This window comes from Dendropsophus ebraccatus, chromosome 4, assembly GCF_027789765.1.
Source record: "Dendropsophus ebraccatus isolate aDenEbr1 chromosome 4, aDenEbr1.pat, whole genome shotgun sequence".
In the NCBI taxonomy this organism is placed as follows: domain Eukaryota; kingdom Metazoa; phylum Chordata; class Amphibia; order Anura; family Hylidae; genus Dendropsophus; species Dendropsophus ebraccatus.
In genome coordinates this window covers 23,702,561-23,726,671 of record NC_091457.1, presented here as the reverse complement: position 1 = coordinate 23,726,671, position 24,111 = coordinate 23,702,561, and the positions used below count along the sequence as shown (strand labels likewise).

Below are 24,111 nucleotides of genomic sequence, written 5' to 3'. Positions count from 1 at the left end.
ATCTTGGAAGGCTAGCTCGCCCCACGCGGCTCTGGGACATGCGACGTGCGACGGCTCGTTGGTCTAGTAGTATGATTCTCTCTTCGGGTGCGAGAGGCCCCGGGTTCAAATCCCGGACGAGCCCGGACCTAGGCTCCCTCTGCCTTTCTTTGCGGTGTGAAATCATTTAAGCCGGTCTCTACCAGCGCCCTTTGCTTTCTTTTTGTTATTTATTTATTTTTGGTTCGGCGGCAGGGGTGTTTAATGCGGAGGCGTTGTTTTTAGGGTACAGTGGATTCAACTTTAGAAGCCACACTGCGAGAAAAGCAGGCAATGCCGTCTTCCTGTGAACGCGGACCGTGCTGGCTGGCGGCGTGACAGCGACACGCCTAGCTCGGCTCGTTGGTCTAGGGGTATGATTCTCGCTTAGGGTGCGAGAGGTCCCGGGTTCAAATCCCGGACGAGCCCACCTTTTGACAGTACTGAGGCTCGTCCGCTTCCACTGGTTGCGTGCAGTCTTCTCTCCTCCAGGGTTTTCTGGCGCCAGTGTAGTGAGTGGGAAACACCCGACGTGTCTCTCTCTCGCGCTCGAGGGTATGCTGTTGCTTCCTGTCAACCGAATGCCTCCCTGCAGCGGGAATACCTTTCTAACGCCAAACTGCGCTTTTTCTCCCGCCGTCATGCAGAGTTCCACCCCGAAACTCCTCTTTGCTTTGATGTTGAACGAATGCCGTCTTCGGTGGACTTTTCCGCACGGGATCCGTGAGAGAGGGCAACGCAGGGCATAGCAGGCTGCCCACGCGGCAGTACAGTTTGCCAGCCCACAATTGGCACGTCGGGAGGAGGCATCATGCGCATCTGCGGCTCGTTGGTCTAGGGGTATGATTCTCGCTTTGGGTGCGAGAGGTCCCGGGTTCAAATCCCGGACGAGCCCTGGCTTTTCCAGTTCCCCTTTTCTGCCGCCTGCACAGCTCGCCTTTTTGTGAATCTTGGAAGGCTAGCTCGCCCCACGCGGCTCTGGGACATGCGACGTGCGACGGCTCGTTGGTCTAGTAGTATGATTCTCGCTTCGGGTGCGAGAGGCCCCGGGTTCAAATCCCGGACGAGCCCGGACCTAGGCTCCCTCTGCCTTTCTTTGCGGTGTGAAATCATTTAAGCCGGTCTCTACCAGCGCCCTTTGCTTTCTTTTTGTTATTTATTTATTTTTGGTTCGGCGGCAGGGGTGTTTAATGCGGAGGCGTTGTTTTTAGGGTACAGTGGATTCAACTTTAGAAGCCACACTGCGAGAAAAGCAGGCAATGCCGTCTTCCTGTGAACGCGGACCGTGCTGGCTGGCGGCGTGACAGCGACACGCCCAGCTCGGCTCGTTGGTCTAGGGGTATGATTCTCGCTTAGGGTGCGAGAGGTCCCGGGTTCAAATCCCGGACGAGCCCACCTTTTGACAGTACTGAGGCTCGTCCGCTTCCACTGGTTGCGTGCAGTCTTCTCTCCTCCAGGGTTTTCTGGCGCCAGTGTAGTGAGTGGGAAACACCCGACGTGTCTCTCTCTCGCGCTCGAGGGTATGCTGTTGCTTCCTGTCAACCGAATGCCTCCCTGCAGCGGGAATACCTTTCTAACGCCAAAGTGCGCTTTTTCTCCCGCCGTCATGCAGAGTTCCACCCCGAAACTCCTCTTTGCTTTGATGTTGAACGAATGCCGTCTTCGGTGGACTTTTCCGCACGGGATCCGTGAGAGAGGGCAACGCAGGGCATAGCAGGCTGCCCACGCGGCAGTACAGTTTGCCAGCCCACAATTGGCACGTCGGGAGGAGGCATCATGCGCATCTGCGGCTCGTTGGTCTAGGGGTATGATTCTCGCTTTGGGTGCGAGAGGTCCCGGGTTCAAATCCCGGACGAGCCCTGGCTTTTCCAGTTCCCCTTTTCTGCCGCCTGCACAGCCCGCCTTTTTGTGAATCTTGGAAGGCTAGCTCGCCCCACGCGGCTCTGGGACATGCGACGTGCGACGGCTCGTTGGTCTAGTAGTATGATTCTCGCTTCGGGTGCGAGAGGCCCCGGGTTCAAATCCCGGACGAGCCCGGACCTAGGCTCCCTCTGCCTTTCTTTGCGGTGTGAAATCATTTAAGCCGGTCTCTACCAGCGCCCTTTGCTTTCTTTTTGTTATTTATTTATTTTTGGTTCGGCGGCAGGGGTGTTTAATGCGGAGGCGTTGTTTTTAGGGTACAGTGGATTCAACTTTAGAAGCCACACTGCGAGAAAAGCAGGCAATGCCGTCTTCCTGTGAACGCGGACCGTGCTGGCTGGCGGCGTGACAGCGACACGCCCAGCTCGGCTCGTTGGTCTAGGGGTATGATTCTCGCTTAGGGTGCTAGATGTCCCGGGTTCAAATCCCAGACTAGCCCACCTTTTGACAGTACTGAGGCTCGTCCGCTTCCACTGGTTGCGTGCAGTCTTCTCTCCTCCAGGGTTTTCTGGCGCCAGTGTAGTGAGTGGGAAACACCCGACGTGTCTCTCTCTCGCGCTCGAGGGTATGCTGTTGCTTCCTGTCAACCGAATGCCTCCCTGCAGCGGGAATACCTTTCTAACGCCAAACTGCGCTTTTTCTCCCGCCGTCATGCAGAGTTCCACCCCGAAACTCCTCTTTGCTTTGATGTTGAACGAATGCCGTCTTCGGTGGACTTTTCCGCACGGGATCCGTGAGAGAGGGCAACGCAGGGCATAGCAGGCTGCCCACGCGGCAGTAGAGTTTGCCAGCCCACAATTGGCACGTCGGGAGGAGGCATCATGCGAATCTGCGGCTCGTTGGTCTAGGGGTATGATTCTCGCTTTGGGTGCGTGAGGTCCCGGGTTCAAATCCCGGACGAGCCCTGGCTTTTCCAGTTCCCCTTTTCTGCCGCCTGCACAGCCCGCCTTTTTGTGAATCTTGGAAGGCTAGCTCGCCCCACGCGGCTCTGGGACATGCGACGTGCGACGGCTCGTTGGTCTAGTAGTATGATTCTCGCTTCGGGTGCGAGAGGCCCCGGGTTCAAATCCCGGACGAGCCCGGACCTAGTCTCCCTCTGCCTTTCTTTGCGGTGTGAAATCATTTAAGCCGGTCTCTACCAGCGCCCTTTGCTTTCTTTTTGTTATTTATTTATTTTTGGTTCGGCGGCAGGGGTGTTTAATGCGGAGGCGTTGTTTTTAGGGTACAGTGGATTCAACTTTAGAAGCCACACTGCGAGAAAGCAGGCAATGCCGTCTTCCTGTGAACGCGGACCGTGCTGGCTGGCGGCGTGACAGCGACACGCCTAGCTCGGCTCGTTGGTCTAGGGGTATGATTCTCGCTTAGGGTGCGAGAGGTCCCGGGTTCAAATCCCGGACGAGCCCACCTTTTGACAGTACTGAGGCTCGTCCGCTTCCACTGGTTGCGTGCAGTCTTCTCTCCTCCAGGGTTTTCTGGCGCCAGTGTAGTGAGTGGGGAAACACCCGACGTGTCTCTCTCTCGCGCTCGAGGGTATGCTGTTGCTTCCTGTCAACCGAATGCCTCCCTGCAGCGGGAATACCTTTCTAACGCCAAAGTGCGCTTTTTCTCCCGCCGTCATGCAGAGTTCCACCCCGAAACTCCTCTTTGCTTTGATGTTGAACGAATGCCGTCTTCGGTGGACTTTTCCGCACGGGATCCGTGAGAGAGGGCAACGCAGGGCATAGCAGGCTGCCCACGCGGCAGTACAGTTTGCCAGCCCACAATTGGCACGTCGGGAGGAGGCATCATGCGCATCTGCGGCTCGTTGGTCTAGGGGTATGATTCTCGCTTTGGGTGCGAGAGGTCCCGGGTTCAAATCCCGGACGAGCCCTGGCTTTTCCAGTTCCCCTTTTCTGCCGCCTGCACAGCCCGCCTTTTTGTGAATCTTGGAAGGCTAGCTCGCCCCACGCGGCTCTGGGACATGCGACGTGCGACGGCTCGTTGGTCTAGTAGTGTGATTCTCGCTTCGGGTGCGAGAGGCCCCGGGTTCAAATCCCGGACGAGCCCGGACCTAGTCTCCCTCTGCCTTTCTTTGCGGTGTGAAATCATTTAAGCCGGTCTCTACCAGCGCCCTTTGCTTTCTTTTTGTTATTTATTTATTTTTGGTTCGGCGGCAGGGGTGTTTAATGCGGAGGCGTTGTTTTTAGGGTACAGTGGATTCAACTTTAGAAGCCACACTGCGAGAAAAGCAGGCAATGCCGTCTTCCTGTGAACGCGGACCGTGCTGGCTGGCGGCGTGACAGCGACTAGCCCGGCTCGTTGGTCTAGGGGTATGATTCTCGCTTAGGGTGCGAGAGGTCCCGGGTTCAAATCCCGGACGAGCCCACCTTTTGACAGTACTGAGGCTCGTCCGCTTCCACTGGTTGCGTGCAGTCTTCTCTCCTCCAGGGTTTTCTGGCGCCAGTGTAGTGAGTGGGAAACACCCGACGTGTCTCTCTCTCGCGCTCGAGGGTATGCTGTTGCTTCCTGTCAACCGAATGCCTCCCTGCAGCGGGGAATACCTTTCTAACGCCAAACGTGCGCTTTTTCTCCCGCCGTCATGCAGAGTTCCACCCCGAAACTCCTCTTTGCTTTGATGTTGAACGAATGCCGTCTTCGGTGGACTTTTCCGCACGGGATCCGTGAGAGAGGGCAACGCAGGGCATAGCAGGCTGCCCACGCGGCAGTACAGTTTGCCAGCCCACAATTGGCACGTCGGGAGGAGGCATCATGCGCATCTGCGGCTCGTTGGTCTAGGGGTATGATTCTCGCTTTGGGTGCGAGAGGTCCCGGGTTCAAATCCCGGACGAGCCCTGGCTTTTCCAGTTCCCCTTTTCTGACGCCTGCACAGCCGCCTTTTTGTGAATCTTGGAAGGCTAGCTCGCCCCACGCGGCTCTGGGACATGCGACGTGCGACGGCTCGTTGGTCTAGTAGTATGATTCTCGCTTCGGGTGCGAGAGGCCCCGGGTTCAAATCCCGGACGAGCCCGGACCTAGGCTCCCTCTGCCTTTCTTTGCGGTGTGAAATCATTTAAGCCGGTCTCTACCAGCGCCCTTTGCTTTCTTTTTGTTATTTATTTATTTTTGGTTCGGCGGCAGGGGTGTTTAATGCGGAGGCGTTGTTTTTTAGGGTACAGTGGATTCAACTTTAGAAGCCACACTGCGTGGAAAAGCAGGCAATGCCGTCTTCCTGTGAACGCGGACCGTGCTGGCTGGCGGCGTGACAGCGACACGCCTAGCTCGGCTCGTTGGTCTAGGGGTATGATTCTCGCTTAGGGTGCGAGAGGTCCCGGGTTCAAATCCCGGACGAGCCCACCTTTTGACAGTACTGAGGCTCGTCCGCTTCCACTGGTTGCGTGCAGTCTTCTCTCCTCCAGGGTTTTCTGGCGCCAGTGTAGTGAGTGGGAAACACCCGACGTGTCTCTCTCTCGCGCTCGAGGGTATGCTGTTGCTTCCTGTCAACCGAATGCCTCCCTGCAGCGGGAATACCTTTCTAACGCCAAAGTGCGCTTTTTTCTCCCGCCGTCATGCAGAGTTCCACCCCGAAACTCCTCTTTGCTTTGATGTTGAACGAATGCCGTCTTCGGTGGACTTTTCCGCACGGGATCCGTGAGAGAGGGCAACGCAGGGCATAGCAGGCTGCCCACGCGGCAGTACAGTTTGCCAGCCCACAATTGGCACGTCGGGAGGAGGCATCATGCGCATCTGCGGCTCGTTGGTCTAGGGGTATGATTCTCGCTTTGGGTGCGAGAGGTCCCGGGTTCAAATCCCGGACGAGCCCTGGCTTTTCCAGTTCCCCTTTTCTGCCGCCTGCACAGCCCGCCTTTTTGTGAATCTTGGAAGGCTAGCTCGCCCCACGCGGCTCTGGGACATGCGACGTGCGACGGCTCGTTGGTCTAGTAGTATGATTCTCGCTTCGGGTGCGAGAGGCCCCGGGTTCAAATCCCGGACGAGCCCGGACCTAGGCTCCCTCTGCCTTTCTTTGCGGTGTGAAATCATTTAAGCCGGTCTCTACCAGCGCCCTTTGCTTTCTTTTTGTTATTTATTTATTTTTGGTTCGGCGGCAGGGGTGTTTAATGCGGAGGCGTTGTTTTTAGGGTACAGTGGATTCAACTTTAGAAGCCACACTGCGAGAAAAGCAGGCAATGCCGTCTTCCTGTGAACAGCGGACCGTGCTGGCTGGCGGCGTGACAGCGACACGCCCAGCTCGGCTCGTTGGTCTAGGGGTATGATTCTCGCTTAGGGTGCGAGAGGTCCCGGGTTCAAATCCCGGACGAGCCCACCTTTTGACAGTACTGAGGCTCGTCCGCTTCCACTGGTTGCGTGCAGTCTTCTCTCCTCCAGGGTTTTCTGGCGCCAGTGTAGTGAGTGGGAAACACCCGACGTGTCTCTCTCTCGCGCTCGAGGGTATGCTGTTGCTTCCTGTCAACCGAATGCCTCCCTGCAGCGGGAATACCTTTCTAACGCCAAAGTGCGCTTTTTCTCCCGCCGTCATGCAGAGTTCCACCCCGAAACTCCTCTTTGCTTTGATGTTGAACGAATGCCGTCTTCGGTGGACTTTTCCGCACGGGATCCGTGAGAGAGGGCAACGCAGGGCATAGCAGGCTGCCCACGCGGCAGTACAGTTTGCCAGCCCACAATTGGCACGTCGGGAGGAGGCATCATGCGCATCTGCGGCTCGTTGGTCTAGGGGTATGATTCTCGCTTTGGGTGCGAGAGGTCCCGGGTTCAAATCCCGGACGAGCCCTGGCTTTTCCAGTTCCCCTTTTCTGCCGCCTGCACAGCCCGCCTTTTTGTGAATCTTGGAAGGCTAGCTCGCCCCACGCGGCTCTGGGACATGCGACGTGCGACGGCTCGTTGGTCTAGTAGTATGATTCTCGCTTCGGGTGCGAGAGGCCCCGGGTTCAAATCCCGGACGAGCCCGGACCTAGGCTCCCTCTGCCTTTCTTTGCGGTGTGAAATCATTTAAGCCGGTCTCTACCAGCGCCCTTTGCTTTCTTTTTGTTATTTATTTATTTTTGGTTCGGCGGCAGGGGTGTTTAATGCGGAGGCGTTGTTTTTAGGGTACAGTGGATTCAACTTTAGAAGCCACACTGCGAGAAAAGCAGGCAATGCCGTCTTCCTGTGAACGCGGACCGTGCTGGCTGGCGGCGTGACAGCGACACGCCCAGCTCGGCTCGTTGGTCTAGGGGTATGATTCTCGCTTAGGGTGCGAGAGGTCCCGGGTTCAAATCCCGGACGAGCCCACCTTTTGACAGTACTGAGGCTCGTCCGCTTCCACTGGTTGCGTGCAGTCTTCTCTCCTCCAGGGTTTTCTGGCGCCAGTGTAGTGAGTGGGAAACACCCGACGTGTCTCTCTCTCGCGCTCGAGGGTATGCTGTTGCTTCCTGTCAACCGAATGCCTCCCTGCAGCGGGAATACCTTTCTAACGCCAAAGTGCGCTTTTTCTCCCGCCGTCATGCAGAGTTCCACCCCGAAACTCCTCTTTGCTTTGATGTTGAACGAATGCCGTCTTCGGTGGACTTTTCCGCACGGGATCCGTGAGAGAGGGCAACGCAGGGCATAGCAGGCTGCCCACGCGGCAGTACAGTTTGCCAGCCCACAATTGGCACGTCGGGAGGAGGCATCATGCGCATCTGCGGCTCGTTGGTCTAGGGGTATGATTCTCGCTTTGGGTGCGAGAGGTCCCGGGTTCAAATCCCGGACGAGCCCTGGCTTTTCCAGTTCCCCTTTTCTGCCGCCTGCACAGCCCGCCTTTTTGTGAATCTTGGAAGGCTAGCTCGCCCCACGCGGCTCTGGGACATGCGACGTGCGACGGCTCGTTGGTCTAGTAGTATGATTCTCGCTTCGGGTGCGAGAGGCCCCGGGTTCAAATCCCGGACGAGCCCGGACCTAGGCTCCCTCTGCCTTTCTTTGCGGTGTGAAATCATTTAAGCCGGTCTGTACCAGCGCCCTTTGCTTTCTTTTTGTTATTTATTTATTTTTGGTTCGGCGGCAGGGGTGTTTAATGCGGAGGCGTTGTTTTTAGGGTACAGTGGATTCAACTTTAGAAGCCACACTGCGAGAAAAGCAGGCAATGCCGTCTTCCTGTGAACACGGACCGTGCTGGCTGGCGGCGTGACAGCGACACGCCCAGCTCGGCTCGTTGGTCTAGGGGTATGATTCTCGCTTAGGGTGCGAGAGGTCCCGGGTTCAAATCCCGGACGAGCCCACCTTTTGACAGTACTGAGGCTCGTCCGCTTCCACTGGTTGCGTGCAGTCTTCTCTCCTCCAGGGTTTTCTGGCGCCAGTGTAGTGAGTGGGAAACACCCGACGTGTCTCTCTCTCGCGCTCGAGGGTATGCTGTTGCTTCCTGTCAACCGAATGCCTCCCTGCAGCGGGAATACCTTTCTAACGCCAAACTGCGCTTTTTCTCCCGCCGTCATGCAGAGTTCCACCCCGAAACTCCTCTTTGCTTTGATGTTGAACGAATGCCGTCTTCGGTGGACTTTTCCGCACGGGATCCGTGAGAGAGGGCAACGCAGGGCATAGCAGGCTGCCCACGCGGCAGTAGAGTTTGCCAGCCCACAATTGGCACGTCGGGAGGAGGCATCATGCGAATCTGCGGCTCGTTGGTCTAGGGGTATGATTCTCGCTTTGGGTGCGTGAGGTCCCGGGTTCAAATCCCGGACGAGCCCTGGCTTTTCCAGTTCCCCTTTTCTGCCGCCTGCACAGCCCGCCTTTTTGTGAATCTTGGAAGGCTAGCTCGCCCCACGCGGCTCTGGGACATGCGACGTGCGACGGCTCGTTGGTCTAGTAGTATGATTCTCGCTTCGGGTGCGAGAGGCCCCGGGTTCAAATCCCGGACGAGCCCGGACCTAGGCTCCCTCTGCCTTTCTTTGCGGTGTGAAATCATTTAAGCCGGTCTCTACCAGCGCCCTTTGCTTTCTTTTTGTTATTTATTTATTTTTGGTTCGGCGGCAGGGGTGTTTAATGCGGAGGCGTTGTTTTTAGGGTACAGTGGATTCAACTTTAGAAGCCACACTGCGAGAAAAGCAGGCAATGCCGTCTTCCTGTGAACACGGACCGTGCTGGCTGGCGGCGTGACAGCGACACGCCCAGCTCGGCTCGTTGGTCTAGGGGTATGATTCTCGCTTAGGGTGCGAGAGGTCCCGGGTTCAAATCCCGGACGAGCCCACCTTTTGACAGTACTGAGGCTCGTCCGCTTCCACTGGTTGCGTGCAGTCTTCTCTCCTCCAGGGTTTTCTGGCGCCAGTGTAGTGAGTGGGAAACACCCGACGTGTCTCTCTCTCGCGCTCGAGGGTATGCTGTTGCTTCCTGTCAACCGAATGCCTCCCTGCAGCGGGAATACCTTTCTAACGCCAAAGTGCGCTTTTTCTCCCGCCGTCATGCAGAGTTCCACCCCGAAACTCCTCTTTGCTTTGATGTTGAACGAATGCCGTCTTCGGTGGACTTTTCCGCACGGGATCCGTGAGAGAGGGCAACGCAGGGCATAGCAGGCTGCCCACGCGGCAGTACAGTTTGCCAGCCCACAATTGGCACGTCGGGAGGAGGCATCATGCGCATCTGCGGCTCGTTGGTCTAGGGGTATGATTCTCGCTTTGGGTGCGAGAGGTCCCGGGTTCAAATCCTGGACGAGCCCTGGCTTTTCCAGTTCCCCTTTTCTGCCGCCTGCACAGCCCGCCTTTTTGTGAATCTTGGAAGGCTAGCTCGCCCCACGCGGCTCTGGGACATGCGACGTGCGACGGCTCGTTGGTCTAGTAGTATGATTCTCGCTTCGGGTGCGAGAGGCCCCGGGTTCAAATCCCGGACGAGCCCGGACCTAGGCTCCCTCTGCCTTTCTTTGCGGTTGTGAAATCATTTAAGCCGGTCTCTACCAGCGCCCTTTGCTTTCTTTTTGTTATTTATTTATTTTTGGTTCGGCGGCAGGGGTGTTTAATGCGGAGGCGTTGTTTTTAGGGTACAGTGGATTCAACTTTAGAAGCCACACTGCGAGAAAAGCAGGCAATGCCGTCTTCCTGTGAACGCGGACCGTGCTGGCTGGCGGCGTGACAGCGACACGCCTAGCTCGGCTCGTTGGTCTAGGGGTATGATTCTCGCTTAGGGTGCGAGAGGTCCCGGGTTCAAATCCCGGACGAGCCCACCTTTTGACAGTACTGAGGCTCGTCCGCTTCCACTGGTTGCGTGCAGTCTTCTCTCCTCCAGGGTTTTCTGGCGCCAGTGTAGTGAGTGGGAAACACCCGACGTGTCTCTCTCTCGCGCTCGAGGGTATGCTGTTGCTTCCTGTCAACCGAATGCCTCCCTGCAGCGGGAATACCTTTCTAACGCCAAAGTGCGCTTTTTCTCCCGCCGTCATGCAGAGTTCCACCCCGAAACTCCTCTTTGCTTTGATGTTGAACGAATGCCGTCTTCGGTGGACTTTTCCGCACGGGATCCGTGAGAGAGGGCAACGCAGGGCATAGCAGGCTGCCCACGCGGCAGTACAGTTTGCCAGCCCACAATTGGCACGTCGGGAGGAGGCATCATGCGCATCTGCGGCTCGTTGGTCTAGGGGTATGATTCTCGCTTTGGGTGCGAGAGGTCCCGGGTTCAAATCCCGGACGAGCCCTGGCTTTTCCAGTTCCCCTTTTCTGCCGCCTGCACAGCCCGCCTTTTTGTGAATCTTGGAAGGCTAGCTCGCCCCACGCGGCTCTGGGACATGCGACGTGCGACGGCTCGTTGGTCTAGTAGTATGATTCTCGCTTCGGGTGCGAGAGGCCCCGGGTTCAAATCCCGGACGAGCCCGGACCTAGGCTCCCTCTGCCTTTCTTTGCGGTGTGAAATCATTTAAGCCGGTCTCTACCAGCGCCCTTTGCTTTCTTTTTGTTATTTATTTATTTTTGGTTCGGCGGCAGGGGTGTTTAATGCGGAGGCGTTGTTTTTAGGGTACAGTGGATTCAACTTTAGAAGCCACACTGCGAGAAAAGCAGGCAATGCCGTCTTCCTGTGACACGGGACCGTGCTGGCTGGCGGCGTGACAGCGACACGCCAGCTCGGCTCGTTGGTCTAGGGGTATGATTCTCGCTTAGGGTGCGAGAGGTCCCGGGTTCAAATCCCGGACGAGCCCACCTTTTGACAGTACTGAGGCTCGTCCGCTTCCACTGGTTGCGTGCAGTCTTCTCTCCTCCAGGGTTTTCTGGCGCCAGTGTAGTGAGTGGGAAACACCCGACGTGTCTCTCTCTCGCGCTCGAGGGTATGCTGTTGCTTCCTGTCAACCGAATGCCTCCCTGCAGCGGGAATACCTTTCTAACGCCAAAGTGCGCTTTTTCTCCCGCCGTCATGCAGAGTTCCACCCCGAAACTCCTCTTTGCTTTGATGTTGAACGAATGCCGTCTTCGGTGGACTTTTCCGCACGGGATCCGTGAGAGAGGGCAACGCAGGGCATAGCAGGCTGCCCACGCGGCAGTACAGTTTGCCAGCCCACAATTGGCACGTCGGGAGGAGGCATCATGCGCATCTGCGGCTCGTTGGTCTAGGGGTATGATTCTCGCTTTGGGTGCGAGAGGTCCCGGGTTCAAATCCCGGACGAGCCCTGGCTTTTCCAGTTCCCCTTTTCTGCCGCCTGCACAGCCCGCCTTTTTGTGAATCTTGGAAGGCTAGCTCGCCCCACGCGGCTCTGGGACATGCGACGTGCGACGGCTCGTTGGTCTAGTAGTATGATTCTCGCTTCGGGTGCGAGAGGCCCCGGGTTCAAATCCCGGACGAGCCCGGACCTAGGCTCCCTCTGCCTTTCTTTGCGGTTGTGAAATCATTTAAGCCGGTCTCTACCAGCGCCCTTTGCTTTCTTTTTGTTATTTATTTATTTTTGGTTCGGCGGCAGGGGTGTTTAATGCGGAGGCGTTGTTTTTAGGGTACAGTGGATTCAACTTTAGAAGCCACACTGCGAGAAAAGCAGGCAATGCCGTCTTCCTGTGAACACGGACCGTGCTGGCTGGCGGCGTGACAGCGACACGCCAGCTCGGCTCGTTGGTCTAGGGGTATGATTCTCGCTTAGGGTGCGAGAGGTCCCGGGTTCAAATCCCGGACGAGCCCACCTTTTGACAGTACTGAGGCTCGTCCGCTTCCACTGGTTGCGTGCAGTCTTCTCTCCTCCAGGGTTTTCTGGCGCCAGTGTAGTGAGTGGGAAACACCCGACGTGTCTCTCTCTCGCGCTCGAGGGTATGCTGTTGCTTCCTGTCAACCGAATGCCTCCCTGCAGCGGGAATACCTTTCTAACGCCAAAGTGCGCTTTTTCTCCCGCCGTCATGCAGAGTTCCACCCCGAAACTCCTCTTTGCTTTGATGTTGAACGAATGCCGTCTTCGGTGGACTTTTCCGCACGGGATCCGTGAGAGAGGGCAACGCAGGGCATAGCAGGCTGCCCACGCGGCAGTACAGTTTGCCAGCCCACAATTGGCACGTCGGGAGGAGGCATCATGCGCATCTGCGGCTCGTTGGTCTAGGGGTATGATTCTCGCTTTGGGTGCGAGAGGTCCCGGGTTCAAATTCCCGGACGAGCCCTGGCTTTTCCAGTTCCCCTTTTCTGCCGCCTGCACAGCCCGCCTTTTTGTGAATCTTGGAAGGCTAGCTCGCCCCACGCGGCTCTGGGACATGCGACGTGCGACGGCTCGTTGGTCTAGTAGTATGATTCTCGCTTCGGGTGCGAGAGGCCCCGGGTTCAAATCCCGGACGAGCCCGGACCTAGGCTCCCTCTGCCTTTCTTTGCGGTGTGAAATCATTTAAGCCGGTCTCTACCAGCGCCCTTTGCTTTCTTTTTGTTATTTATTTATTTTTGGTTCGGCGGCAGGGGTGTTTAATGCGGAGGCGTTGTTTTTAGGGTACAGTGGATTCAACTTTAGAAGCCACACTGCGAGAAAAGCAGGCAATGCCGTCTTCCTGTGAACACGGACCGTGCTGGCTGGCGGCGTGACAACGAGACGCCCAGCTCGGCTCGTTGGTCTAGGGGTATGATTCTCGCTTAGGGTGCGAGAGGTCCCGGGTTCAAATCCCGGACGAGCCCACCTTTTGACAGTACTGAGGCTCGTCCGCTTCCACTGGTTGCGTGCAGTCTTCTCTCCTCCAGGGTTTTCTGGCGCCAGTGTAGTGAGTGGGAAACACCCGACGTGTCTCTCTCTCGCGCTCGAGGGTATGCTGTTGCTTCCTGTCAACCGAATGCCTCCCGGCAGCGGGAATACCTTTCTAACGCCAAAGTGCGCTTTTTCTCCCGCCGTCATGCAGAGTTCCACCCCGAAACTCCTCTTTGCTTTGATGTTGAACGAATGCCGTCTTCGGTGGACTTTTCCGCACGGGATCCGTGAGAGAGGGCAACGCAGGGCATAGCAGGCTGCCCACGCGGCAGTACAGTTTGCCAGCCCACAATTGGCACGTCGGGAGGAGGCATTATGCGCATCTGCGGCTCGTTGGTCTAGGGGTATGATTCTCGCTTTGGGTGCGAGAGGTCCCGGGTTCAAATCCCGGACGAGCCCTGGCTTTTCCAGTTCCCCTTTTCTGCCGCCTGCACAGCCCGCCTTTTCGTGAATCTTGGAAGGCTAGCTCACCCCACGCGGCTCTGGGACATGCGACGGCTCGTTGGTCTAGTAGTATGATTCTCGCTTCGGGTGCGAGAGGCCCCGGGTTCAAATCCCGGACGAGCCCGGACCTAGGCTCCCTCTGCCTTTCTTTGCGGTGTGAAATCATTTAAGCCGGTCTCTACCAGCGCCCTTTGCTTTCTTTTTGTTATTTATTTATTTTTGGTTCGGCGGCAGGGGTGTTTAATGCGGAGGCGTTGTTTTTAGGGTACAGTGGATTCAACGAAGCCACACTACGAGAAAAGCAGGCAATGCCGTCTTCCTGTGAACGCGGACCGTGCTGGCTGGCGGCGTGACAGTGACACGCCCAGCTCGGCTCGTTGGTCTAGGGGTATGATTCTCGCTTAGGGTGCGAGAGGTCCCGGGTTCAAATCCCGGACGAGCCCACCTTTTGACAGTACTGAGGCTCGTCCGCTTCCACTGGTTGCGTGCAGTCTTCTCTCCTCCAGGGTTTTCTGGCGCCAGTGTAGTGAGTGGGAAACACCCGACGTGTCTCTCTCTCGCGCTCGAGGGTATGCTGTTGCTTCCTGTCAACCGAATGCCTCCCTGCAGCGGGAATACCTTTCTAACGCCAAACTGCGCTTTTTCTCCCGCCGTCATGCAGAGTTCCACCCCGAAACTCCTCTTTGCTTTGATGTTGAACGAATGCCGTCTTCGGTGGACTTTTCCGCACGGGATCCGTGAGAGAGGGCAACGCAGGGCATAGCAGGCTGCCCACGCGGCAGTACAGTTTGCCAGCCCACAATTGGCACGTCGGGAGGAGGCATCATGCGCATCTGCGGCTCGTTGGTCTAGGGGTATGATTCTCGCTTTGGGTGCGAGAGGTCCCGGGTTCAAATCCCGGACGAGCCCTGGCTTTTCCAGTTCCCCTTTTCTGCCGCCTGCACAGCCCGCCTTTTTGTGAATCTTGGAAGGCTAGCTCGCCCCACGCGGCTCTGGGACATGCGACGTGCGACGGCTCGTTGGTCTAGTAGTATGATTCTCGCTTCGGGTGCGAGAGGCCCCGGGTTCAAATCCCGGACGAGCCCGGACCTAGGCTCCCTCTGCCTTTCTTTGCGGTGTGAAATCATTTAAGCCGGTCTCTACCAGCGCCCTTTGCTTTCTTTTTGTTATTTATTTATTTTTGGTTCGGCGGCAGGGGTGTTTAATGCGGAGGCGTTGTTTTTAGGGTACAGTGGATTCAACTTTAGAAGCCACACTGCGAGAAAAGCAGGCAATGCCGTCTTCCTGTGAACACGGACCGTGCTGGCTGGCGGCGTGACAGCGACACGCCCAGCTCGGCTCGTTGGTCTAGGGGTATGATTCTCGCTTAGGGTGCGAGAGGTCCCGGGTTCAAATCCCGGACGAGCCCACCTTTTGACAGTACTGAGGCTCGTCCGCTTCCACTGGTTGCGTGCAGTCTTCTCTCCTCCAGGGTTTTCTGGCGCCAGTGTAGTGAGTGGGAAACACCCGACGTGTCTCTCTCTCGCGCTCGAGGGTATGCTGTTGCTTCCTGTCAACCGAATGCCTCCCTGCAGCGGGAATACCATTCTAACGCCAAAGTGCGCTTTTTCTCCCGCCGTCATGCAGAGTTCCACCCCGAAACTCCTCTTTGCTTTGATGTTGAACGAATGCCGTCTTCGGTGGACTTTTCCGCACGGGATCCGTGAGAGAGGGCAACGCAGGGCATAGCAGGCTGCCCACGCGGCAGTACAGTTTGCCAGCCCACAATTGGCACGTCGGGAGGAGGCATCATGCGTATCTGCGGCTCGTTGGTCTAGGGGTATGATTCTCGCTTTGGGTGCGAGAGGTCCTGGGTTCAAATCCCGGACGAGCCCTGGCTTTTCCAGTTCCCCTTTTCTGCCGCCTGCACAGCCCGCCTTTTTGTGAATCTTGGAAGGCTAGCTCGCCCCACGCGGCTCTGGGACATGCGACGTGCGACGGCTCGTTGGTCTAGTAGTATGATTCTGGCTTCGGGTGCGAGAGGCCCCGGGTTCAAATCCCGGACGAGCCCGGACCTAGGCTCCCTCTGCCTTTCTTTGCGGTGTGAAATCATTTAAGCCGGTCTCTACCAGCGCCCTTTGCTTTCTTTTTGTTATTTATTTATTTTTGGTTCGGCGGCAGGGGTGTTTAATGCGGAGGCGTTGTTTTTAGGGTACAGTGGATTCAACTTTAGAAGCCACACTGCGAGAAAAGCAGGCAATGCCGTCTTCCTGTGAACACGGACCGTGCTGGCTGGCGGCGTGACAGCGACACGCCCAGCTCGGCTCGTTGGTCTAGGGGTATGATTCTCGCTTAGGGTGCGAGAGGTCCCGGGTTCAAATCCCGGACGAGCCCACCTTTTGACAGTACTGAGGCTCGTCCGCTTCCACTGGTTGCGTGCAGTCTTCTCTCCTCCAGGGTTTTCTGGCGCCAGTGTAGTGAGTGGGAAACACCCGACGTGTCTCTCTCTCGCGCTCGAGGGTATGCTGTTGCTTCCTGTCAACCGAATGCCTCCCTGCAGCGGGAATACCTTTCTAACGCCAAAGTGCGCTTTTTCTCCCGCCGTCATGCAGAGTTCCACCCCGAAACTCCTCTTTGCTTTGATGTTGAACGAATGCCGTCTTCGGTGGACTTTTCCGCACGGGATCCGTGAGAGAGGGCAACGCAGGGCATAGCAGGCTGCCCACGCGGCAGTACAGTTTGCCAGCCCACAATTGGCACGTCGGGAGGAGGCATCATGCGCATCTGCGGCTCGTTGGTCTAGGGGTATGATTCTCGCTTTGGGTGCGAGAGGTCCCGGGTTCAAATCCCGGACGAGCCCTGGCTTTTCCAGTTCCCCTTTTCTGCCGCCTGCACAGCCCGCCTTTTTGTGAATCTTGGAAGGCTAGCTCGCCCCACGCGGCTCTGGGACATGCGACGTGCGACGGCTCGTTGGTCTAGTAGTATGATTCTCGCTTCGGGTGCGAGAGGCCCCGGGTTCAAATCCCGGACGAGCCCGGACCTAGGCTCCCTCTGCCTTTCTTTGCGGTGTGAAATCATTTAAGCCGGTCTCTACCAGCGCCCTTTGCTTTCTTTTTGTTATTTATTTATTTTTGGTTCGGCGGCAGGGGTGTTTAATGCGGAGGCGTTGTTTTTAGGGTACAGTGGATTCAACTTTAGAAGCCACACTGCGAGAAAAGCAGGCAATGCCGTCTTCCTGTGAACACGGACCGTGCTGGCTGGCGGCGTGACAGCGACACGCCCAGCTCGGCTCGTTGGTCTAGGGGTATGATTCTCGCTTAGGGTGCGAGAGGTCCCGGGTTCAAATCCCGGACGAGCCCACCTTTTGACAGTACTGAGGCTCGTCCGCTTCCACTGGTTGCGTGCAGTCTTCTCTCCTCCAGGGTTTTGTGGCGCCAGTGTAGTGAGTGGGAAACACCCGACGTGTCTCTCTCTCGCGCTCGAGGGTATGCTGTTGCTTCCTGTCAACCGAATGCCTCCCGGCAGCGGGAATACCTTTCTAACGCCAAAGTGCGCTTTTTCTCCCGCCGTCATGCAGAGTTCCACCCCGAAACTCCTCTTTGCTTTGATGTTGAACGAATGCCGTCTTCGGTGGACTTTTCCGCACGGGATCCGTGAGAGAGGGCAACGCAGGGCATAGCAGGCTGCCCACGCGGCAGTACAGTTTGCCAGCCCACAATTGGCACGTCGGGAGGAGGCATCATGCGCATCTGCGGCTCGTTGGTCTAGGGGTATGATTCTCGCTTTGGGTGCGAGAGGTCCCGGGTTCAAATCCCGGACGAGCCCTGGCTTTTCCAGTTCCCCTTTTCTGCCGCCTGCACAGCCCGCCTTTTTGTGAATCTTGGAAGGCTAGCTCGCCCCACGCGGCTCTGGGACATGCGACGTGCGACGGCTCGTTGGTCTAGTAGTATGATTCTCGCTTCGGGTGCGAGAGGCCCCGGGTTCAAATCCCGGACGAGCCCGGACCTAGGCTCCCTCTGCCTTTCTTTGCGGTGTGAAATCATTTAAGCCGGTCTCTACCAGCGCCCTTTGCTTTCTTTTTGTTATTTATTTATTTTTGGTTCGGCGGCAGGGGTGTTTAATGCGGAGGCGTTGTTTTTAGGGTACAGTGGATTCAACTTTAGAAGCCACACTGCGAGAAAAGCAGGCAATGCCGTCTTCCTGTGAACACGGACCGTGCTGGCTGGCGGCGTGACAGCGACACGCCCAGCTCGGCTCGTTGGTCTAGGGGTATGATTCTCGCTTAGGGTGCGAGAGGTCCCGGGTTCAAATCCCGGACGAGCCCACCTTTTGACAGTACTGAGGCTCGTCCGCTTCCACTGGTTGCGTGCAGTCTTCTCTCCTCCAGGGTTTTCTGGCGCCAGTGTAGTGAGTGGGAAACACCCGACGTGTCTCTCTCTCGCGCTCGAGGGTATGCTGTTGCTTCCTGTCAACCGAATGCCTCCCTGCAGCGGGAATACCTTTCTAACGCCAAAGTGCGCTTTTTCTCCCGCCGTCATGCAGAGTTCCACCCCGAAACTCCTCTTTGCTTTGATGTTGAACGAATGCCGTCTTCGGTGGACTTTTCCGCACGGGATCCGTGAGAGAGGGCAACGCAGGGCATAGCAGGCTGCCCACGCGGCAGTACAGTTTGCCAGCCCACAATTGGCACGTCGGGAGGAGGCATCATGCGCATCTGCGGCTCGTTGGTCTAGGGGTATGATTCTCGCTTTGGGTGCGAGAGGTCCCGGGTTCAAATCCCGGACGAGCCCTGGCTTTTCCAGTTCCCCTTTTCTGCCGCCTGCACAGCCCGCCTTTTTGTGAATCTTGGAAGGCTAGCTCGCCCCACGCGGCTCTGGGACATGCGACGTGCGACGGCTCGTTGGTCTAGTAGTATGATTCTCGCTTCGGGTGCGAGAGGCCCCGGGTTCAAATCCCGGACGAGCCCGGACCTAGGCTCCCTCTGCCTTTCTTTGCGGTGTGAAATCATTTAAGCCGGTCTCTACCAGCGCCCTTTGCTTTCTTTTTGTTATTTATTTATTTTTGGTTCGGCGGCAGGGGTGTTTAATGCGGAGGCGTTGTTTTTAGGGTACAGTGGATTCAACTTTAGAAGCCACACTGCGAGAAAAGCAGGCAATGCCGTCTTCCTGTGAACACGGACCGTGCTGGCTGGCGGCGTGACAACGAAACGCCCAGCTCGGCTCGTTGGTCTAGGGGTATGATTCTCGCTTAGGGTGCGAGAGGTCCCGGGTTCAAATCCCGGACGAGCCCTGGCTTTTCCAGTTCCCCTTTTCTGCCGCCTGCACAGTCCGCCTTTTTGTGAATCTTGGAAGGCTAGCTCGCCCCACGCGGCTCTGGGACATGCGACGTGCGACGGCTCGTTGGTCTAGTAGTATGATTCTCGCTTCGGGTGCGAGAGGCCCCGGGTTCAAATCCCGGACGAGCCCGGACTTAGGCTCCCTCTGCCTTTCTTTGCGGTGTGAAATCATTTAAGCCGGTCTCTACCAGCGCCCTTTGCTTTCTTTTTGTTATTTATTTATTTTTGGTTCGGCGGCAGGGGTGTTTAATGCGGAGGCGTTGTTTTTAGGGTACAGTGGATTCAACTTTAGAAGCCACACTGCGAGAAAAGCAGGCAATGCCGTCTTCCTGTGAACACGGACCGTGCTGGCTGGCGGTGTGACAACGAAACGCCCATCTCGGCTCGTTGGTCTAGGGGTATGATTCTCGCTTAGGGTGCGAGAGGTCCCGGGTTCAAATCCCGGACGAGCCCACATTTTGACAGTACTGAGGCTCGTCCGCTTCCACTGGTTGCGTGCAGTCTTCTCTCCTCCAGGGTTTTCTGGCGCCAGTGTAGTGAGTGGGAAACACCCGACGTGTCTCTCTCTCGCGCTCGAGGGTATGCTGTTGCTTCCTGTCAACCGAATGCCTCCCTGCAGCGGGAATACCTTTCTAACGCCAAAGTGCGCTTTTTCTCCCGCCGTCATGCAGAGTTCCACCCCGAAACTCCTCTTTGCTTTGATGTTGAACGAATGCCGTCTTCGGTGGACTTTTCCGCACGGGATCCGTGAGAGAGGGCAACGCAGGGCATAGCAGGCTGCCCACGCGGCAGTACAGTTTGCCAGCCCACAATTGGCACGTCGGGAGGAGGCATCATGCGCATCTGCGGCTCGTTGGTCTAGGGGTATGATTCTCGCTTTGGGTGCGAGAGGTCCCGGGTTCAAATCCCGGACGAGCCCTGGCTTTTCCAGTTCCCCTTTTCTGCCGCCTGCACAGCCCGCCTTTTTGTGAATCTTGGAAGGCTAGCTCGCCCCACGCGTCTCTGGGACATGCGACGTGCGACGGCTCGTTGGTCTAGTAGTATGATTCTCGCTTCGGGTGCGAGAGGCCCCGGGTTCAAATCCCGGACGAGCCCGGACCTAGGCTCCCTCTGCCTTTCTTTGCGGTGTGAAATCATTTAAGCCGGTCTCTACCAGCGCCCTTTGCTTTCTTTTTGTTATTTATTTATTTTTGGTTCGGCGGCAGGGGTGTTTAATGCGGAGGCGTTGTTTTTAGGGTACAGTGGATTCAACTTTAGAAGCCACACTGCGAGAAAAGCAGGCAATGCCGTCTTCCTGTGAACACGGACCGTGCTGGCTGGCGGCGTGACAGCGACACGCCCAGCTCGGCTCGTTGGTCTAGGGGTATGATTCTCGCTTAGGGTGCGAGAGGTCCCGGGTTCAAATCCCGGACGAGCCCACCTTTTGACAGTACTGAGGCTCGTCCGCTTCCACTGGTTGCGTGCAGTCTTCTCTCCTCCAGGGTTTTCTGGCGCCAGTGTAGTGAGTGGGAAACACCCGACGTGTCTCTCTCTCGCGCTCGAGGGTATGCTGTTGCTTCCTGTCAACCGAATGCCTCCCTGCAGCGGGAATACCTTTCTAACGCCAAACTGCGCTTTTTCTCCCGCCGTCATGCAGAGTTCCACCCCGAAACTCCTCTTTGCTTTGATGTTGAACGAATGCCGTCTTCGGTGGACTTTTCCGCACGGGATCCGTGAGAGAGGGCAACGCAGGGCATAGCAGGCTGCCCACGCGGCAGTACAGTTTGCCAGCCCACAATTGGCACGTCGGGAGGAGGCATCATGCGCATCTGCGGCTCGTTGGCCTAGGGGTATGATTCTCGCTTTGGGTGCGAGAGGTCCCGGGTTCAAATCCCGGACGAGCCCTGGCTTTTCCAGTTCCCCTTTTCTGCCGCCTGCACAGCCCGCCTTTTTGTGAATCTTGGAAGGCTAGCTCGCCCCACGCGGCTCTGGGACATGCGACGTGCGACGGCTCGTTGGTCTAGTAGTATGATTCTCGCTTCGGGTGCGAGAGGCCCCGGGTTCAAATCCCGGACGAGCCCGGACCTAGGCTCCCTCTGCCTTTCTTTGCGGTGTGAAATCATTTAAGCCGGTCTCTACCAGCGCCCTTTGCTTTCTTTTTGTTATTTATTTATTTTTGGTTCGGCGGCAGGGGTGTTTAATGCGGAGGCGTTGTTTTTAGGGTACAGTGGATTCAACTTTAGAAGCCACACTGCGAGAAAAGCAGGCAATGCCGTCTTCCTGTGAAAACGGACCGTGCTGGCTGGCGGCGTGACAACGACACGCCCAGCTCGGCTCGTTGGTCTAGGGGTATGATTCTCGCTTAGGGTGCGAGACGTCCCGGGTTCAAATCCCGGACGAGCCCTGGCTTTTCCAGTTCCCCTTTTCTGCCGCCTGCACATCCGCCTTTTTGTGAATCTTGGAAGGCTAGCTCGCCCCACGCGGCTCTGGGACATGCGACGTGCGACGGCTCGTTGGTCTAGTGGTATGATTCTCGCTTCGGGTGCGAGAGGCCCCGGGTTCAAATCCCGGACGAGCCCGGACTTAGGCTCCCTCTGCCTTTCTTGGCGGTGGGAAATCATTTAAGCCGGTCTCTACCAGCGCTCTTTGCTTTCTTTTTGTTATTTATTTATTTTTGGTTCGGCGGCAGGGGTGTTTAATGCGGAGGCGTTGTTTTAGGGTACAGTGGATTCAACTTTAGAAGCCACACTGCGAGAAAAGCAGGCAATGCCGTCTTCCTGTGAACACGGACCGTGCTGGCTGGCGGCGTGACGGCGACACGCCCAGCTCGGCTCGTTGGTCTAGGGGTATGATTCTCGCTTAGGGTGCGAGAGGTCCCGGGTTCAAATCCCGGACGAGCCCACCTTTTGACAGTACTGAGGCTCGTCCGCTTCCACTGGTTGCGTGCAGTCTTCTCTCCTCCAGGGTTTTCTGGCGCCAGTGTAGTGAGTGGGAAACACCCGACGTGTCTCTCTCTCTCGCGCTCGAGGGTATGCTGTTGCTTCCTGTCAACCGAATGCCTCCCTGCAGCGGGAATGCCTTTCTAACGCCAAAGTGCGCTTTTTCTCCCGCCGTCATGCAGAGTTCCACCCCGAAACTCCTCTTTGCTTTGATGTTGAACGAATGCCGTCTTCGGTGGACTTTTCCGCACGGGATCCGTGAGAGAGGGCAACGCAGGGCATAGCAGGCTGCCCACGCGGCAGTACAGTTTGCCAGCCCACAATTGGCACGTCGGGAGGAGGCATCATGCGCATCTGCGGCTCGTTGGTCTAGGGGTATGATTCTCGCTTTGGGTGCGAGAGGTCTCGGGTTCAAATCCCGGACGAGCCCTGGCTTTTCCAGTTCCCCTTTTCTGCCGCCTGCACAGCCCGCCTTTTTGTGAATCTTGGAAGGCTAGCTCGCCCCACGCGGCTCTGGGACATGCGACGTGCGACGGCTCGTTGGTCTAGTAGTATGATTCTCGCTTCGGGTGCGAGAGGCCCCGGGTTCAAATCCCGGACGAGCCCGGACCTAGGCTCCCTCTGCCTTTCTTTGCGGTGTGAAATCATTTAAGCCGGTCTCTACCAGCGCCCTTTGCTTTCTTTTTGTTATTTATTTATTTTTGGTTCGGCGGCAGGGGTGTTTAATGCGGAGGCGTTGTTTTTAGGGTACAGTGGATTCAACTTTAGAAGCCACACTGCGAGAAAAGCAGGCAATGCCGTCTTCCTGTGAACACGGACCGTGCTGGCTGGCGGCGTGACAGCGACACGCCCAGCTCGGCTCGTTGGTCTAGGGGTATGATTCTCGCTTAGGGTGCGAGAGGTCCCGGGTTCAAATCCCGGACGAGCCCACCTTTTGACAGTACTGAGGCTCGTCCGCTTCCACTGGTTGCGTGCAGTCTTCTCTCCTCCAGGGTTTTCTGGCGCCAGTGTAGTGAGTGGGAAACACCCGACGTGTCTCTCTCTCGCGCTCGAGGGTATGCTGTTGCTTCCTGTCAACCGAATGCCTCCCTGCAGCGGGAATACCTTTCTAACGCCAAAGTGCGCTTTTTCTCCCGCCGTCATGCAGAGTTCCACCCCGAAACTCCTCTTTGCTTTGATGTTGAACGAATGCCGTCTTCGGTGGACTTTTCCGCACGGGATCCGTGAGAGAGGGCAACGCAGGGCATAGCAGGCTGCCCACGCGGCAGTACAGTTTGCCAGCCCACAATTGGCACGTCGGGAGGAGGCATCATGCGCATCTGCGGCTCGTTGGTCTAGGGGTATGATTCTCGCTTTGGGTGCGAGAGGTCCCGGGTTCAAATCCCGGACGAGCCCTGGCTTTTCCAGTTCCCCTTTTCTGCCGCCTGCACAGCCCGCCTTTTTGTGAATCTTGGAAGGCTAGCTCGCCCCACGCGGCTCTGGGACATGCGACGTGCGACGGCTCGTTGGTCTAGTAGTATGATTCTCGCTTCGGGTGCGAGAGGCCCCGGGTTCAAATCCCGGACGAGCCCGGACCTAGGCTCCCTCTGCCTTTCTTTGCGGTGTGAAATCATTTAAGCCGGTCTCTACCAGCGCCCTTTGCTTTCTTTTTGTTATTTATTTATTTTTGGTTCGGCGGCAGGGGTGTTTAATGCGGAGGCGTTGTTTTTAGGGTACAGTGGATTCAACTTTAGAAGCCACACTGCGAGAAAAGCAGGCAATGCCGTCTTCCTGTGAACACGGACCGTGCTGGCTGGCGGCGTGACAGCGACACGCCCAGCTCGGCTCGTTGGTCTAGGGGTATGATTCTCGCTTAGGGTGCGAGAGGTCCCGGGTTCAAATCCCGGACGAGCCCACCTTTTGACAGTACTGAGGCTCGTCCGCTTCCACTGGTTGCGTGCAGTCTTCTCTCCTCCAGGGTTTTCTGGCGCCAGTGTAGTGAGTGGGAAACACCCGACGTGTCTCTCTCTCGCGCTCGAGGGTATGCTGTTGCTTCCTGTCAACCGAATGCCTCCCTGCAGCGGGAGAACCTTTCTAACGCCAAAGTGCGCTTTTTCTCCCGCCGTCATGCAGAGTTCCACCCCGAAACTCCTCTTTGCTTTGATGTTGAACGAATGCCGTCTTCGGTGGACTTTTCCGCACGGGATCCGTGAGAGAGGGCAACGCAGGGCATAGCAGGCTGCCCACGCGGCAGTACAGTTTGCCAGCCCACAATTGGCACGTCGGGAGGAGGCATCAGGCGCATCTGCGGCTCGTTGGTCTAGGGGTATGATTCTCGCTTTGGGTGCGAGAGGTCCCGGGTTCAAATCCCGGACGAGCCCTGGCTTTTCCAGTTC

At 57.0% G+C, this 24,111-nt stretch overlaps 75 non-coding genes across 75 annotated transcripts; all 75 read left to right on the top strand.

Annotated features, from left to right (window-relative positions):
• Positions 1–52: 52 nt before the first annotated feature.
• Positions 53–124, top strand: TRNAP-CGG (transfer RNA proline (anticodon CGG)). The gene has a single exon. It is a non-coding gene; the product is annotated as a tRNA-Pro (tRNA).
• A 251-nt stretch (positions 125–375) lies between these two features.
• TRNAP-AGG (transfer RNA proline (anticodon AGG)) lies at positions 376–447 on the top strand. Its single transcript has one exon. It is a non-coding gene; the product is annotated as a tRNA-Pro (tRNA).
• Positions 448–841: 394 nt separating this feature from the next.
• On the top strand, positions 842–913 carry TRNAP-UGG (transfer RNA proline (anticodon UGG)). The gene has a single exon. It is a non-coding gene; the product is annotated as a tRNA-Pro (tRNA).
• A 104-nt stretch (positions 914–1,017) lies between these two features.
• TRNAP-CGG (transfer RNA proline (anticodon CGG)) lies at positions 1,018–1,089 on the top strand. The gene has a single exon. It is a non-coding gene; the product is annotated as a tRNA-Pro (tRNA).
• Positions 1,090–1,340: 251 nt separating this feature from the next.
• TRNAP-AGG (transfer RNA proline (anticodon AGG)) lies at positions 1,341–1,412 on the top strand. The gene has a single exon. It is a non-coding gene; the product is annotated as a tRNA-Pro (tRNA).
• Positions 1,413–1,806: 394 nt separating this feature from the next.
• On the top strand, positions 1,807–1,878 carry TRNAP-UGG (transfer RNA proline (anticodon UGG)). The gene has a single exon. It is a non-coding gene; the product is annotated as a tRNA-Pro (tRNA).
• A 104-nt stretch (positions 1,879–1,982) lies between these two features.
• Positions 1,983–2,054, top strand: TRNAP-CGG (transfer RNA proline (anticodon CGG)). The gene has a single exon. It is a non-coding gene; the product is annotated as a tRNA-Pro (tRNA).
• A 717-nt stretch (positions 2,055–2,771) lies between these two features.
• Positions 2,772–2,843, top strand: TRNAP-UGG (transfer RNA proline (anticodon UGG)). Its single transcript has one exon. It is a non-coding gene; the product is annotated as a tRNA-Pro (tRNA).
• A 104-nt stretch (positions 2,844–2,947) lies between these two features.
• On the top strand, positions 2,948–3,019 carry TRNAP-CGG (transfer RNA proline (anticodon CGG)). Its single transcript has one exon. It is a non-coding gene; the product is annotated as a tRNA-Pro (tRNA).
• A 250-nt stretch (positions 3,020–3,269) lies between these two features.
• On the top strand, positions 3,270–3,341 carry TRNAP-AGG (transfer RNA proline (anticodon AGG)). Its single transcript has one exon. It is a non-coding gene; the product is annotated as a tRNA-Pro (tRNA).
• Positions 3,342–3,736: 395 nt separating this feature from the next.
• On the top strand, positions 3,737–3,808 carry TRNAP-UGG (transfer RNA proline (anticodon UGG)). Its single transcript has one exon. It is a non-coding gene; the product is annotated as a tRNA-Pro (tRNA).
• A 104-nt stretch (positions 3,809–3,912) lies between these two features.
• On the top strand, positions 3,913–3,984 carry TRNAP-CGG (transfer RNA proline (anticodon CGG)). The gene has a single exon. It is a non-coding gene; the product is annotated as a tRNA-Pro (tRNA).
• Positions 3,985–4,230: 246 nt separating this feature from the next.
• TRNAP-AGG (transfer RNA proline (anticodon AGG)) lies at positions 4,231–4,302 on the top strand. Its single transcript has one exon. It is a non-coding gene; the product is annotated as a tRNA-Pro (tRNA).
• A 396-nt stretch (positions 4,303–4,698) lies between these two features.
• Positions 4,699–4,770, top strand: TRNAP-UGG (transfer RNA proline (anticodon UGG)). The gene has a single exon. It is a non-coding gene; the product is annotated as a tRNA-Pro (tRNA).
• Positions 4,771–4,873: 103 nt separating this feature from the next.
• TRNAP-CGG (transfer RNA proline (anticodon CGG)) lies at positions 4,874–4,945 on the top strand. The gene has a single exon. It is a non-coding gene; the product is annotated as a tRNA-Pro (tRNA).
• Positions 4,946–5,198: 253 nt separating this feature from the next.
• TRNAP-AGG (transfer RNA proline (anticodon AGG)) lies at positions 5,199–5,270 on the top strand. Its single transcript has one exon. It is a non-coding gene; the product is annotated as a tRNA-Pro (tRNA).
• A 395-nt stretch (positions 5,271–5,665) lies between these two features.
• TRNAP-UGG (transfer RNA proline (anticodon UGG)) lies at positions 5,666–5,737 on the top strand. Its single transcript has one exon. It is a non-coding gene; the product is annotated as a tRNA-Pro (tRNA).
• Positions 5,738–5,841: 104 nt separating this feature from the next.
• Positions 5,842–5,913, top strand: TRNAP-CGG (transfer RNA proline (anticodon CGG)). Its single transcript has one exon. It is a non-coding gene; the product is annotated as a tRNA-Pro (tRNA).
• Positions 5,914–6,165: 252 nt separating this feature from the next.
• On the top strand, positions 6,166–6,237 carry TRNAP-AGG (transfer RNA proline (anticodon AGG)). Its single transcript has one exon. It is a non-coding gene; the product is annotated as a tRNA-Pro (tRNA).
• A 394-nt stretch (positions 6,238–6,631) lies between these two features.
• Positions 6,632–6,703, top strand: TRNAP-UGG (transfer RNA proline (anticodon UGG)). The gene has a single exon. It is a non-coding gene; the product is annotated as a tRNA-Pro (tRNA).
• Positions 6,704–6,807: 104 nt separating this feature from the next.
• On the top strand, positions 6,808–6,879 carry TRNAP-CGG (transfer RNA proline (anticodon CGG)). Its single transcript has one exon. It is a non-coding gene; the product is annotated as a tRNA-Pro (tRNA).
• A 251-nt stretch (positions 6,880–7,130) lies between these two features.
• On the top strand, positions 7,131–7,202 carry TRNAP-AGG (transfer RNA proline (anticodon AGG)). Its single transcript has one exon. It is a non-coding gene; the product is annotated as a tRNA-Pro (tRNA).
• Positions 7,203–7,596: 394 nt separating this feature from the next.
• On the top strand, positions 7,597–7,668 carry TRNAP-UGG (transfer RNA proline (anticodon UGG)). The gene has a single exon. It is a non-coding gene; the product is annotated as a tRNA-Pro (tRNA).
• Positions 7,669–7,772: 104 nt separating this feature from the next.
• Positions 7,773–7,844, top strand: TRNAP-CGG (transfer RNA proline (anticodon CGG)). The gene has a single exon. It is a non-coding gene; the product is annotated as a tRNA-Pro (tRNA).
• Positions 7,845–8,095: 251 nt separating this feature from the next.
• TRNAP-AGG (transfer RNA proline (anticodon AGG)) lies at positions 8,096–8,167 on the top strand. Its single transcript has one exon. It is a non-coding gene; the product is annotated as a tRNA-Pro (tRNA).
• A 394-nt stretch (positions 8,168–8,561) lies between these two features.
• Positions 8,562–8,633, top strand: TRNAP-UGG (transfer RNA proline (anticodon UGG)). Its single transcript has one exon. It is a non-coding gene; the product is annotated as a tRNA-Pro (tRNA).
• A 104-nt stretch (positions 8,634–8,737) lies between these two features.
• TRNAP-CGG (transfer RNA proline (anticodon CGG)) lies at positions 8,738–8,809 on the top strand. Its single transcript has one exon. It is a non-coding gene; the product is annotated as a tRNA-Pro (tRNA).
• Positions 8,810–9,060: 251 nt separating this feature from the next.
• TRNAP-AGG (transfer RNA proline (anticodon AGG)) lies at positions 9,061–9,132 on the top strand. The gene has a single exon. It is a non-coding gene; the product is annotated as a tRNA-Pro (tRNA).
• A 394-nt stretch (positions 9,133–9,526) lies between these two features.
• TRNAP-UGG (transfer RNA proline (anticodon UGG)) lies at positions 9,527–9,598 on the top strand. The gene has a single exon. It is a non-coding gene; the product is annotated as a tRNA-Pro (tRNA).
• Positions 9,599–9,702: 104 nt separating this feature from the next.
• TRNAP-CGG (transfer RNA proline (anticodon CGG)) lies at positions 9,703–9,774 on the top strand. The gene has a single exon. It is a non-coding gene; the product is annotated as a tRNA-Pro (tRNA).
• A 252-nt stretch (positions 9,775–10,026) lies between these two features.
• On the top strand, positions 10,027–10,098 carry TRNAP-AGG (transfer RNA proline (anticodon AGG)). Its single transcript has one exon. It is a non-coding gene; the product is annotated as a tRNA-Pro (tRNA).
• Positions 10,099–10,492: 394 nt separating this feature from the next.
• On the top strand, positions 10,493–10,564 carry TRNAP-UGG (transfer RNA proline (anticodon UGG)). The gene has a single exon. It is a non-coding gene; the product is annotated as a tRNA-Pro (tRNA).
• A 104-nt stretch (positions 10,565–10,668) lies between these two features.
• Positions 10,669–10,740, top strand: TRNAP-CGG (transfer RNA proline (anticodon CGG)). Its single transcript has one exon. It is a non-coding gene; the product is annotated as a tRNA-Pro (tRNA).
• Positions 10,741–10,990: 250 nt separating this feature from the next.
• On the top strand, positions 10,991–11,062 carry TRNAP-AGG (transfer RNA proline (anticodon AGG)). Its single transcript has one exon. It is a non-coding gene; the product is annotated as a tRNA-Pro (tRNA).
• Positions 11,063–11,456: 394 nt separating this feature from the next.
• On the top strand, positions 11,457–11,528 carry TRNAP-UGG (transfer RNA proline (anticodon UGG)). The gene has a single exon. It is a non-coding gene; the product is annotated as a tRNA-Pro (tRNA).
• A 104-nt stretch (positions 11,529–11,632) lies between these two features.
• On the top strand, positions 11,633–11,704 carry TRNAP-CGG (transfer RNA proline (anticodon CGG)). Its single transcript has one exon. It is a non-coding gene; the product is annotated as a tRNA-Pro (tRNA).
• A 251-nt stretch (positions 11,705–11,955) lies between these two features.
• Positions 11,956–12,027, top strand: TRNAP-AGG (transfer RNA proline (anticodon AGG)). Its single transcript has one exon. It is a non-coding gene; the product is annotated as a tRNA-Pro (tRNA).
• A 394-nt stretch (positions 12,028–12,421) lies between these two features.
• On the top strand, positions 12,422–12,494 carry TRNAP-UGG (transfer RNA proline (anticodon UGG)). Its single transcript has one exon. It is a non-coding gene; the product is annotated as a tRNA-Pro (tRNA).
• A 104-nt stretch (positions 12,495–12,598) lies between these two features.
• On the top strand, positions 12,599–12,670 carry TRNAP-CGG (transfer RNA proline (anticodon CGG)). The gene has a single exon. It is a non-coding gene; the product is annotated as a tRNA-Pro (tRNA).
• Positions 12,671–12,921: 251 nt separating this feature from the next.
• TRNAP-AGG (transfer RNA proline (anticodon AGG)) lies at positions 12,922–12,993 on the top strand. Its single transcript has one exon. It is a non-coding gene; the product is annotated as a tRNA-Pro (tRNA).
• Positions 12,994–13,387: 394 nt separating this feature from the next.
• Positions 13,388–13,459, top strand: TRNAP-UGG (transfer RNA proline (anticodon UGG)). The gene has a single exon. It is a non-coding gene; the product is annotated as a tRNA-Pro (tRNA).
• A 97-nt stretch (positions 13,460–13,556) lies between these two features.
• Positions 13,557–13,628, top strand: TRNAP-CGG (transfer RNA proline (anticodon CGG)). The gene has a single exon. It is a non-coding gene; the product is annotated as a tRNA-Pro (tRNA).
• Positions 13,629–13,875: 247 nt separating this feature from the next.
• Positions 13,876–13,947, top strand: TRNAP-AGG (transfer RNA proline (anticodon AGG)). Its single transcript has one exon. It is a non-coding gene; the product is annotated as a tRNA-Pro (tRNA).
• Positions 13,948–14,341: 394 nt separating this feature from the next.
• Positions 14,342–14,413, top strand: TRNAP-UGG (transfer RNA proline (anticodon UGG)). The gene has a single exon. It is a non-coding gene; the product is annotated as a tRNA-Pro (tRNA).
• A 104-nt stretch (positions 14,414–14,517) lies between these two features.
• On the top strand, positions 14,518–14,589 carry TRNAP-CGG (transfer RNA proline (anticodon CGG)). Its single transcript has one exon. It is a non-coding gene; the product is annotated as a tRNA-Pro (tRNA).
• A 251-nt stretch (positions 14,590–14,840) lies between these two features.
• Positions 14,841–14,912, top strand: TRNAP-AGG (transfer RNA proline (anticodon AGG)). The gene has a single exon. It is a non-coding gene; the product is annotated as a tRNA-Pro (tRNA).
• Positions 14,913–15,306: 394 nt separating this feature from the next.
• On the top strand, positions 15,307–15,378 carry TRNAP-UGG (transfer RNA proline (anticodon UGG)). The gene has a single exon. It is a non-coding gene; the product is annotated as a tRNA-Pro (tRNA).
• A 104-nt stretch (positions 15,379–15,482) lies between these two features.
• Positions 15,483–15,554, top strand: TRNAP-CGG (transfer RNA proline (anticodon CGG)). Its single transcript has one exon. It is a non-coding gene; the product is annotated as a tRNA-Pro (tRNA).
• A 251-nt stretch (positions 15,555–15,805) lies between these two features.
• On the top strand, positions 15,806–15,877 carry TRNAP-AGG (transfer RNA proline (anticodon AGG)). The gene has a single exon. It is a non-coding gene; the product is annotated as a tRNA-Pro (tRNA).
• A 394-nt stretch (positions 15,878–16,271) lies between these two features.
• On the top strand, positions 16,272–16,343 carry TRNAP-UGG (transfer RNA proline (anticodon UGG)). The gene has a single exon. It is a non-coding gene; the product is annotated as a tRNA-Pro (tRNA).
• A 104-nt stretch (positions 16,344–16,447) lies between these two features.
• TRNAP-CGG (transfer RNA proline (anticodon CGG)) lies at positions 16,448–16,519 on the top strand. The gene has a single exon. It is a non-coding gene; the product is annotated as a tRNA-Pro (tRNA).
• Positions 16,520–16,770: 251 nt separating this feature from the next.
• On the top strand, positions 16,771–16,842 carry TRNAP-AGG (transfer RNA proline (anticodon AGG)). Its single transcript has one exon. It is a non-coding gene; the product is annotated as a tRNA-Pro (tRNA).
• A 394-nt stretch (positions 16,843–17,236) lies between these two features.
• TRNAP-UGG (transfer RNA proline (anticodon UGG)) lies at positions 17,237–17,308 on the top strand. The gene has a single exon. It is a non-coding gene; the product is annotated as a tRNA-Pro (tRNA).
• A 104-nt stretch (positions 17,309–17,412) lies between these two features.
• On the top strand, positions 17,413–17,484 carry TRNAP-CGG (transfer RNA proline (anticodon CGG)). The gene has a single exon. It is a non-coding gene; the product is annotated as a tRNA-Pro (tRNA).
• Positions 17,485–17,735: 251 nt separating this feature from the next.
• Positions 17,736–17,807, top strand: TRNAP-AGG (transfer RNA proline (anticodon AGG)). The gene has a single exon. It is a non-coding gene; the product is annotated as a tRNA-Pro (tRNA).
• Positions 17,808–18,201: 394 nt separating this feature from the next.
• Positions 18,202–18,273, top strand: TRNAP-UGG (transfer RNA proline (anticodon UGG)). The gene has a single exon. It is a non-coding gene; the product is annotated as a tRNA-Pro (tRNA).
• Positions 18,274–18,377: 104 nt separating this feature from the next.
• Positions 18,378–18,449, top strand: TRNAP-CGG (transfer RNA proline (anticodon CGG)). Its single transcript has one exon. It is a non-coding gene; the product is annotated as a tRNA-Pro (tRNA).
• A 251-nt stretch (positions 18,450–18,700) lies between these two features.
• On the top strand, positions 18,701–18,772 carry TRNAP-AGG (transfer RNA proline (anticodon AGG)). Its single transcript has one exon. It is a non-coding gene; the product is annotated as a tRNA-Pro (tRNA).
• Positions 18,773–18,876: 104 nt separating this feature from the next.
• TRNAP-CGG (transfer RNA proline (anticodon CGG)) lies at positions 18,877–18,948 on the top strand. Its single transcript has one exon. It is a non-coding gene; the product is annotated as a tRNA-Pro (tRNA).
• Positions 18,949–19,199: 251 nt separating this feature from the next.
• Positions 19,200–19,271, top strand: TRNAP-AGG (transfer RNA proline (anticodon AGG)). The gene has a single exon. It is a non-coding gene; the product is annotated as a tRNA-Pro (tRNA).
• Positions 19,272–19,665: 394 nt separating this feature from the next.
• Positions 19,666–19,737, top strand: TRNAP-UGG (transfer RNA proline (anticodon UGG)). The gene has a single exon. It is a non-coding gene; the product is annotated as a tRNA-Pro (tRNA).
• Positions 19,738–19,841: 104 nt separating this feature from the next.
• TRNAP-CGG (transfer RNA proline (anticodon CGG)) lies at positions 19,842–19,913 on the top strand. The gene has a single exon. It is a non-coding gene; the product is annotated as a tRNA-Pro (tRNA).
• Positions 19,914–20,164: 251 nt separating this feature from the next.
• On the top strand, positions 20,165–20,236 carry TRNAP-AGG (transfer RNA proline (anticodon AGG)). Its single transcript has one exon. It is a non-coding gene; the product is annotated as a tRNA-Pro (tRNA).
• A 394-nt stretch (positions 20,237–20,630) lies between these two features.
• TRNAP-UGG (transfer RNA proline (anticodon UGG)) lies at positions 20,631–20,702 on the top strand. The gene has a single exon. It is a non-coding gene; the product is annotated as a tRNA-Pro (tRNA).
• Positions 20,703–20,806: 104 nt separating this feature from the next.
• On the top strand, positions 20,807–20,878 carry TRNAP-CGG (transfer RNA proline (anticodon CGG)). Its single transcript has one exon. It is a non-coding gene; the product is annotated as a tRNA-Pro (tRNA).
• Positions 20,879–21,129: 251 nt separating this feature from the next.
• TRNAP-AGG (transfer RNA proline (anticodon AGG)) lies at positions 21,130–21,201 on the top strand. The gene has a single exon. It is a non-coding gene; the product is annotated as a tRNA-Pro (tRNA).
• Positions 21,202–21,304: 103 nt separating this feature from the next.
• Positions 21,305–21,376, top strand: TRNAP-CGG (transfer RNA proline (anticodon CGG)). The gene has a single exon. It is a non-coding gene; the product is annotated as a tRNA-Pro (tRNA).
• A 250-nt stretch (positions 21,377–21,626) lies between these two features.
• Positions 21,627–21,698, top strand: TRNAP-AGG (transfer RNA proline (anticodon AGG)). Its single transcript has one exon. It is a non-coding gene; the product is annotated as a tRNA-Pro (tRNA).
• Positions 21,699–22,094: 396 nt separating this feature from the next.
• On the top strand, positions 22,095–22,166 carry TRNAP-UGG (transfer RNA proline (anticodon UGG)). The gene has a single exon. It is a non-coding gene; the product is annotated as a tRNA-Pro (tRNA).
• Positions 22,167–22,270: 104 nt separating this feature from the next.
• TRNAP-CGG (transfer RNA proline (anticodon CGG)) lies at positions 22,271–22,342 on the top strand. Its single transcript has one exon. It is a non-coding gene; the product is annotated as a tRNA-Pro (tRNA).
• A 251-nt stretch (positions 22,343–22,593) lies between these two features.
• TRNAP-AGG (transfer RNA proline (anticodon AGG)) lies at positions 22,594–22,665 on the top strand. Its single transcript has one exon. It is a non-coding gene; the product is annotated as a tRNA-Pro (tRNA).
• Positions 22,666–23,059: 394 nt separating this feature from the next.
• TRNAP-UGG (transfer RNA proline (anticodon UGG)) lies at positions 23,060–23,131 on the top strand. The gene has a single exon. It is a non-coding gene; the product is annotated as a tRNA-Pro (tRNA).
• A 104-nt stretch (positions 23,132–23,235) lies between these two features.
• TRNAP-CGG (transfer RNA proline (anticodon CGG)) lies at positions 23,236–23,307 on the top strand. Its single transcript has one exon. It is a non-coding gene; the product is annotated as a tRNA-Pro (tRNA).
• A 251-nt stretch (positions 23,308–23,558) lies between these two features.
• TRNAP-AGG (transfer RNA proline (anticodon AGG)) lies at positions 23,559–23,630 on the top strand. Its single transcript has one exon. It is a non-coding gene; the product is annotated as a tRNA-Pro (tRNA).
• Positions 23,631–24,024: 394 nt separating this feature from the next.
• Positions 24,025–24,096, top strand: TRNAP-UGG (transfer RNA proline (anticodon UGG)). Its single transcript has one exon. It is a non-coding gene; the product is annotated as a tRNA-Pro (tRNA).
• The last annotated feature ends 15 nt before the right edge of the window (positions 24,097–24,111 follow it).